Here is a 9,895-nt window from a genome sequence, read left to right as displayed (position 1 = left end):
TACACGGAATTAAACATCCCCTTTCCCAGTTCTGCCCTCTCCAGAGCTCCCCGCACACTCTGCAGTTCCCAGGCCACTAGTACCGGGTTCCTCTGGTGGGAAAGGCGGGCTCTGCACAGAATTTTTTTGGCTCACTGTGCTCTGCAGTTCCCTGTGGCTGGCACTGCACTCAGGGCCACGTGGTGAGATAAAAGATGGAAGACAGTGGTGGGGATTTCTTCCGTACTCTATGGAACACAGAGAACCCTTTCACCGGATCCTCTGACCAGAGAGACTGAGTTTTGTTTTGTTTTTTTTCTCAGTGCTTTAGGTGTTGCCATGAAGTTCCACACTGGGGCCACCCTTGCTTTAGAAGTAGGAGAAAAAGAAGAGGAAAAAATTGGGATGTATCCCCCCCTTTCAGGTTGCAGGGGCCCCCTTTCTTGTTTTGTTTGAAAAAGGTAGGTTCAGAGTTCTGATGTCTGTGCCTTCTGCCCAGTTCTGTGACTGGGGCAGCTTTCCTGTGAGAGGAATGAAATAAAGGAGGAAAAATAACCCCAAATTCTGGTTTTTCTTCAATTTTTGACTTTCTTCTTCAACCTCCCTCCTATTGCTTACTTTTCAGATTCCTTAAGTAGCTGGGTTTCATCATGTTGGTTTTAGCCATAATTAGTGAGAGAAAGAGGCTGTAGAGGGTTTATTTCGTCTTGCCCAACAATGGCAGTTGTGGTAATATTAATACCTAACAATTATAGAATTCTATATACAACTTGCATCTCCCTCTCCTTCCTTCTTTGGGAAGGCTTTTAAAAATGCTGAATATGTGGGAATTTTGGAGACATTGTGGGAATCTGGGAGAGGTACTGAGAGCTTAGGCAGGGGGATGTTGTCCATTAGTTCACATGTAACTCCTTTGCAAATTGGTAGCTTCCTCCCATGAGTCTTAAAGATCCAGTGTTCATATGTGTTTTTGTGTTTATGTTCACATTCTGGAAATATACAGTGCCTGTAATACTTGGTGTAATTGCTGGTTTATTTGTCTGTTTTCTCCTTGAGGGTCCTCAAGGGCAGACAATTCATCCCTGCCCTCTGAGTTCCTTCCATTTTCTGGCACGTGGCTGGAATCTGATCTTTTTTTAAAACAGTCTGATTTTGCCTTAAAAATAACTTTCAGATTCTTGGCATGAGTGCCAGCATTTTTCTTGTCTGTTAACCATGTCTGATAATAATAATCTGTCACACATCTCTGAGAACTATCCTGTAATCACAGGCTCTCATCCCTGAGAGAGGGTCAACACTTCACAAACATCAGTGTCCTGGAGCTGGCAGACATGGTCACACTGAATATTCTCCACTTCAGAGACAGGTAAACTAAAGCACGGGGAAGCCAAGTGTCTTTTTACTCAACCTAAAGTTACTAATCACCATGAAGAAGCTGAAATGGAGAATCTAAGTCAACCCAGGCTCTTAGCAGCAGTTCTGATCTCCATTGCCTTTAGCTGCCTAGCAGACAGCTCAATATACATTTACAAGCACTCACTTTTACTTTGGCATTAAGACATCACTTAAGAATAGGTTTTCTGACTTGCTGTGTGTCCCTGGCTGCATCGGCAATGAAAGACATGGAGTGCCGCGCCTCACTGACATCACGGTGCTCACCCACTGCCGTATCATTTCCACCCTACTGCAGAGCAAAAGCCTTAAAAATGCTTTTTAGTTTAAGAAAAAAAAAAAGAAAGCATTTACATTCTGCTGGTGTATGAGTGCAAGGCAATTTTATGTTATTTTCCAAGTCTTTTACATGCTGGGGGAGCTTTGCCTTCGAGAGGGATCAGCAAGATGTCACATCAGCCATTCACCTCCATGTTCTAAATCGAGCGCCTGCCCTGCCTGGCTGAATGCTGCGTTCATCATATCACTGGGAACAGCTCCACACCCTCAGGAGCTACATGGAATCGCACACACGCTACATACTGTCACAAAGTTGCCTCAGCTGGGAATTTGATTTCCTCCAGAGCATTTTAAATTTCAGCAAATGGGTGCTAGCAAACAAACAGAAAATGCTGCAAAGGCCTGTGCCCTTGACTTTTGTTCAAAGCTAATCCTGTGCTTGACCCAGCAGGAAAGCCTGTAGTCTGGACAGCAGAAACCTGAACTTCCCCAAGAGGAAGCAGGATCCCTCAAGTCTGCCAGCAAGCCCGGCACTGACTCAGCTGTGGGACTCAGTGAGTGTCTGCAGCTCCCCACTGAATCACTTCTTAATGAGGGAATACAAAGAACAGGAATCCTGCTGCGGGCTGGAGCTCCTGAGTTGACAGAAAGGGCAGTGTGCCTGCCTCCCTTTCCCTCTCCACTGTTGCACCAGCCGAGAATGGTTCCTTACCCCCAGGTTAAGTCCTGTCCCGCACCCCCAGGCCTACACCCTCAGGCCTGTACCAACCCTGAGAAGGTTTGGGATGAGAAGAGCTGGGTCAATTTCTTGGTCAGTAATTTTTGAAGGAATCCTTGAGAGGATCTTTGGAACCCAAGTTCTTTAACTCCAAGGTAGATCTATCTTATTTTTCCTTTGCAGAAGTTCCAGGGCTCTTATTCTCAGCCAGCTATTCCTCATCCTTCATTTCTTTTTTTTTTTTTTTTTATTATTTTATTTTCTCATCCTTCATTTCTTTCACCACCTGGTCCCAAATATAAAATGACAACTCCCGGGTCCCTTACTTTCTAGATCTCCAGTTTTGTCTCCCCATCTAGGACAGTTTGCTTTTCTGTTTGATTGTATCCGTGGATCAGACAGACCTGAATCTAATTTCCAGCCTTGCTCCTCTCTAGCTAAGGGATATTAGGAAGATACTTGACATCTCTGAGATTCAAGTTTCTCATCTGTGAAACATTACTAAGTTGTTCTAAAGATTAAATAGATGATGTGTAAAGTGACATAGTACAGCATAAATTGTTTCCCTCAAAGGTAAATATTAATATCTGTATCTTGTATTATTCAGTAAATGACTGGATGTCGATTACTACGCATCCAAAACAGTGGAATAAATTGTTTCAATACCATAGAAATAGATTGTTCTGTTTTTCTCTGCTTAACTGATGAACTCTTTGTGTCAGAACATATATTCACACTATTAAAACTATGGTCAATGGTTTTGTGGATACAACCAATAATGATAAAGTTTTTATTGTCTTTGGATTTGAGTTAATTCACATTTACTCTCTGAGATGGAAAAGCCTTTACTGAAACTGCCACATGGAGCATCAGACAGAGATTAGATAGAGAGGGCCCTTACACTGAGTCTCAAGAGCAAGACTCCTTGCCTGGGCTCTAGAGTCATGACTGCATTAGTAGGATAGAGTCATCAATCTATAGACCAGAAAGGAAAGGCTCTCTAATCAACTTTATGAAGCTAATGAAGGTATAGTTAAGAATGATCGGACACACACAGAAAAAGTGTATAAAATTCATTATAGCATTAATTTGAGCAAAAGTATTTGCAACAAACCATAGGCATTACATTCTCATTTCCCCTGCCTTTAAAGGAGAGGATAGTTCTTTTAAATATGGATCACCCATCTCCTTCTCTTCTGCATGCTTTCTGTCATTCATGTCCCATGTAGGTCTAAGCTCGATGGCATTCTTTGTGTCAAAACTATTTTTAATTAGTGTAAAATCTTCAAACTTCAAATTTTAAAGAAAAGAATCCTATACATTGCTAACAGGCCCTCCTTCTTCTTCCTCCTTTTCTTGCCGCCGCGCCCCCCACTCCCTCCTTCCCTTCCCTTCCTTTCCTCCCTTCCTCCCTCCCTTTCCTTTCTCCCTTCCTTCCTTCTTTTCTCCCTCCCTCCCTCCCTTCCTTTCTTCCCTCCCTACCTCTCTCTCTTTCCCTTTCTTCTTCTTTTTCTTTTTCTTTCTTTCTTTTCTTTTTCTTTCTTTCTTTTTCTTTCTTTCTTTCTTTCTCTTTCTTTCTTTTCTTTCTTTCTTTCTTTTTCTTTCTTTCTTTCTTTCTCTCTCTCTCTTTCTTTCTTTTCCTTCTCACTGTTCTTCTCCTTCTTCTTTATAAAAAAGATGCTGTTAAGCAGGTGTTATAAGTTGAATTATGTCTTTCTGAAATTCATATGTTGGAGTCCTAACCCCCAGAACCTCAGAATTTGGGGACCGGGTTTATTAAAGGGGTAACTAAAGTAAAATGAGGTCATTAGGGTGGTCCCTAATCCAGTTTCACTCCTCTTATGAGAATAAGAGATTAGAACACAGAAACATACAGAAGGGAGACCATGTGAAGGCAGAGGGAGAAGACAGCCGCCAGCAAGCCCGGGAGAGAGGCCTCAGGAGAAGTCAACCTTGCCAACGCTTCGATCTCAGGCTTTTAGCCTCCAGAACTGTGAGACAATAAGTTTCTGCTGTTTGGCCCACTCAGTCTGTGGTGCTTTGTTATGGCAGACCTAGCAAATTGAAACACAGGTGGTCTTTATGTGTCATTTCAGTGCTCTATGTTCTGGTCAAGAATGTCTGTCATCTTCCTTTATGTGAAACTGTGTCCCCAAAGGGCAAATGCATAGGCAATATTAGAAACCTACTATGATCTTGGATCTTTGAGGATTTTGTCCCAGGGATAAGTTAGTGAAAATAAAGCTAATGGAAAGTACAGCTAGTAAACTATCAAATGTGTTGTGTAGAACAAGAAGTATTGCAGTGGTTCAGGGAAGAGTTCACATTAAGTGACAAGAAAGGCTCTAAAGTAGGAAGATTGGAGCTAGATTTTCAAATGTGGGTAGGATTTGGTAGTGGGGAGATTGGAGGAAACAGGGAGAAAATACTGTGAGCCAAAATGTGGACATGCTCAGTGACAGGGCAAAGTCTTCTGGTTCAATCTGTTTAGGTGAGCAGTGGGAGATGAGACTGGAAAGGCAGACCCGGACTGCACTGTGGAAGGTCTTCAGTGTCAAATAAAGAATTTGCCTTGTGACGAGTGGGAAGTGATGAAAATTCTGAGTAGAAATTTAGCCTGAATGTATGGCAGCCAGTATTTAGAAAGATTAATCTAGGATGAGATCGGGGATGGTGCAAAGGGAGGAAGCGAGGAGACAAGTGCACAAGATAAGTTCCTCCCATTGTCCTTATACAGAGTGAAAAGGAAACTAATGAGGGTTGTGTATCTGAGTAGGAAAGGAAAGGACAATGCAAGCTTTACTGAAGGCATCCACAGGAGCTGGCTGCCCATAGGGCTGTAGGAGAGCAAGGTGACTGATCATTCAAGTTTTGATTTAAAAAGGCAAGATTAGCCATTGTCCTTTCCATTATATTGATAGAAACACCAAGGTGCAGTAGCTTTGCCTATGGGTATTCTAAATTATCTAAGCCAATGAAAACAAAGGTTCCTACTCATTTGTCCTTATTGGTAGGTACACTCTATCACATCTTCTACTGCCATGATCTCACTTTTAAAATATTATCATTAAAGTTTTCTTTCCCAAGGGAAGTTTCCCTTCCCAAGGGAAGGGAATAACTCTTGTTGTTTCTTTATTTTTGCAGTCTCTGGATGCCTTCACTCATAAATCCTAATCTCTTTTACTCGCAAACCATCACCTCTCTTATTTTTCATTTTATCAGAGGCATATGAAAGTGGTGATGATTCCCTCAGAAAAAAAATATATCAGCTGCTCTTACCACAAAACAGCGTTTTAGTAAGTCCCCACTTTAAAGAGTCTCCGAGATGCATGGTGTTTAATCCCCGCAGAAGCCTATGGGCGCGGCAGCAACAGCCTCACTGCATAGGTGGTTTGAGGGAATGTTCATATGGATTAAATCACCTCAAGTCAAGCGGCTATGGAGTGGCAGGACCAGGGCTCCAACCCAGACCTGCCTCTCCATGCTTTTCCCGCATGACCATTGCTGAGATAGAGATGAAAGGATCAAGAAGACAATGTGCCATGTTTTTTAGGCTAGTTCTTCACTGTTACCACTAAGTGTCTCTTCTAAGTGTACCCAGGATTTTTTTTCCCCATTTTTCAAATTGGGCTGTTTGTCTTATTGTTGAGTTGCAAGAATTCTTTGTAAATGCTGGATACAAAGGTCTTTCACATGTACCTATTTTTAAAAATATTTTTTAGAGTAGTTTTAGGTTCACAGCAAAATTGAGAGGAGGGTACAGAGATTTCCATTTATCCCTGCACCAGCACAGGTGTAGCCTCCCTCATTATCAACGTCCCCCACTAAAGTGGGATCTTTATTCCAGTTGATGAACCTACAGTGACACATCATAATCACTCAAAGTCCATCGTTACATTAGGGCTCACTTGTGGTATTGTGCATTCTGTGGATTTGGATAAATATATAATGACATACCCATTATTATGGTATCATACAGAGTTTTTTCATTGCCCTAAAATCCTCTGTGGGCCATTTATCATCCCTCCTTCCTCACCTCTTTACCCTTGGCAACTACTGAGCCTTTTACTGTTTCCACAGTTTTGCCTTTTCCCAATGTCATATTGTTGGAAACATACAGTACGTAGTTTCTTTCACTTAGGAATATATATTCTAAGTTCCTCTGTATCTTTTCATGGCTTGATAGCTCATTTCTTTCTAGCACTGAATACTATTCCATCATCTGGATGTTTATTTATCTGTTCACCTGCTTAAGTTCATCTTCGTTGCTCCCAAGTTTTGGCAACCATGAATAAAACTGCTGTAAACATGTACAGGGTTTTGTGGACATAAGTTTTCAACTCCTTTGGGTAAATACCAAGGAGGGCAATTGCTGGATCGTATGGTAAGAGTGTGCTTAGTTTTCCAAGAAATTGCCCAACTCTCTTCCAAAGTGACTGGAGCATTTTGCATTCCCACCAGCAATGAGTGAGTCCCTATTGCTCCACATCCTCACCAGCATCTGGTGTTGTCACTGCTCTGGATTTTGGCCTCTGGGGTTTGTTTTAAACACGTATGGTAAGACACCCAGACATTTCAATGACTGTCATGAACAAAGAAGTTTATCCACACTTCCCATGAGGAGAGGGCACTCCGTGCCACGCCACATGGAGAAGCATCAAGGCCCATCAGGAGGCAGAGGAAGGTGGGGGGAATGTAGGGAAGAGGCTTGCTTGTGGTTTCTGTGGGAAGAAACAGGCAAAGCAGGGTATATAAGTTTAGGATTGGCTAGTAGACTCTGGGGCATAGGGGCTCTTCCTAGTTGCCTGGTAATTGGCCCTACTTGTCTGGTGATCTGGCCCTGCGGTGATTAGGAAGGGTGGGTAATGGCCTGGAATCTGAGATCGTATAAACAAGGACCTACTGTACAGCACAGAGGACTCGGCTCAATATTCTGTAATAACCTAAATGGGAAAAGAATTTGAAAAAGAATGGATACTTGTACGGATATAACTGAATCACTTTGCTATACACCTGTAACTAACACATCATTGTTAATCAAGTATAGTCCAATATAAAATAAAAATTAAAAAAAAACATTAAATGAAGGGAGGAAATGGAAAGGAAAATAAAACTGTAGCAGCTGGAGACAGGGACTCAGGATTGGTTAGTTTGCATATGAAAGGTGTGCTTGCAGTTGTTTGAGAACTCTAGGAATTAGCTAATCCTGGAAGGGGCAGTCACTCCTGGGTCAGCGAGTCCCCAGATATCAAAGCATCAAAATCTAGAGAAAAATCATGGTTAATGCACTGTCCTTACCACTGCTCCTTCTGTCACCAGCCATGTAAGAAGTGCTTACAAAGTACTTAACTGAGTTAAACTGGATTGAATTCAGGGTCGATGTGTGTTATTAAAAAAAGTCACCAACATAAACTTCTTTAGGCCTTCCCTGAAAACATATTGAATGGAAACTTCCTTATTTTTCAAATGACTGATAACTTACGCTGACACAGTCTATTTGCTAATCATCTTCACTTTTATTTTTCAACAATAAATATTTTCATTATTTCATCTACCTCCTAAAATTTCTTGTGAAGAGACTTCTCTAGAACTCCAGTGCTTACGTATTTCCCACCTGAACCTAAAGTTTCTGCCATTTTGACATTTTTGCATATTTTAAACTGCTTCACTTTTCTTCTCCCCCTGAAGTAAAGGTGTCAGTGGCAATGAGTCATTCACAGATCTCGGGCATTTAAGAGCCAAAAGGCCTTAGAGATCATCTGAACTAGAGTGAGTTGCCTGCAAAAAGAGGCTTCTGCTGGTCAGGTAAGAGAGGAGTAGCTGCAAACAGAAAAGATAGAAATCCATCATGAAAGAGTGGATTCCATCTAAGCAAAATTGTAATATGCTCAGTTAGTTTTAAAATTTCAAGACCCTGTTGATTTCCCTTCTTTGCCCAGTTCTGGCTCTCCATGGAAACCATGCATGTGGGATCTGTTTGTATATATAAATTCATTCTGAAAAGATTTACCAAGTACTTATGAAAGCCAGGCACTGAGCTAGGTTTTGGTCATGCAAAGAACTGCTTTCCTATTAAGGCAGGTTTTGTACTCCTAGGAAAAACTGTCACCAGCAAAGCCGCTGAGGACCCCAGGGAAAAAAAGTTGGAATCTAGGTGATAAGGCCTAACCTTTTCTTTCGTGCTGAGTTTAGTTCCACTTACCTATATGTGGCCGTATGCTGAGGCCTCATACCTAACACATCATATTAGAGTTCCTAGTGTGAACTGCTAGGCTGACACCTCAGCTTGGTGGACCATGTGCAGAGAGCTGAGCAGGACACTCAACTCGGGATGGCAGCGGCGGGCTGTGTGCAGAGATGCTGTGTCTGGAACTGCAAGCTGGAGCCCTGAGCAGCATGACTGCACCGACCCCTGCCCCCGAGAACGCCCTACCCCCCACCCAGACCCTATAGCCTGTCGGGAGAGCACGTATCTGGAACACAAGCTCGCACCTCTCCATTCTCTGATCAAAGAATGAAGCTTTCCTTTGCTTGTGAACCAAACTTGGTCTTGTTCTATTGGCACGAGCGACACCAGGCAGGAGGACCCTTGTTGGGCCCCAACTCGAAAGGGTTGGAACAAAATGAAGGTTAATAGAGTGAAAGCCACTGAGACGTTGATCTCGCAATGGAAGTCTTTATCACTACAGTGGAGACATAAAGGAGGAAACGGAAATTTCATTCCTGCCTATTTTTCTGATCTGGAGAACAAAATAGGTGACTTTGTGAAAAGTCTTTGTGTACTTTTACAGAACTCTCATATGTATCTTCAAATGTCTGATGTTACCATAGACTTATACAATTAAGAAAACTGTTACAAAGCCACATTTCTTGCTAACAACAATGACTACATTCATTTTCCTGCAGGAGGGGGTCGTTCTAAAGCAAACAATGTCTCCTCATTAAGGGTCTCTTTCTACTTCTCTCTGACCTTGCTTCTGGCTCAGGAGGGCTGTGGACACACCCAGCACGAGGATGGGTTTGTGTGCACGTCAGAAGATTTGTAAGTGTGGAAGTATCTAGCGAAGAAGTTCATTTCATATTCATAAGCATAAACCACCTAAGATGAGAAAGTGGTATTAGCTAAAATATTGTAAAGTCAAAGTTTTAGTTTGTTTTCTCTTGAGTGGTGGTAATAGTGGGAAAATAACACCCAGAAAAAAAATCACCTGTTGTGGTAAGTGCAGCCATGGTCAGTACAGGCAGCAGAGTGTGGAACAGCCAGGTAGGTTGAGATTGAATCCCCAACCGAAGTCGATAATCTGAGAAATTGGTCTCACAGATAATCTGAGAAACTGGTCTCACAAGCCAAGTTTTATACTGTGACTGTTCACATCATGGCTCTACCCAATTATGTGAAAAAGAGTTTCTGGAAAGCTGTTCCAACATGAGGCAACCCAAACAGCTACTGTCTGTTGTCTTCCTCAACCACCAACCACCTCCTTCCTTTCCCTCACACCTTCCCCCCTTCCACCATCCCTTCCCTTC

The sequence above is a fragment of the Hippopotamus amphibius genome, chromosome 4 (genome assembly GCF_030028045.1).
Source record: "Hippopotamus amphibius kiboko isolate mHipAmp2 chromosome 4, mHipAmp2.hap2, whole genome shotgun sequence".
In the NCBI taxonomy this organism is placed as follows: Eukaryota; Metazoa; Chordata; class Mammalia; order Artiodactyla; family Hippopotamidae; genus Hippopotamus; species Hippopotamus amphibius.
Note: the sequence above shows the minus strand (reverse complement) of the source record.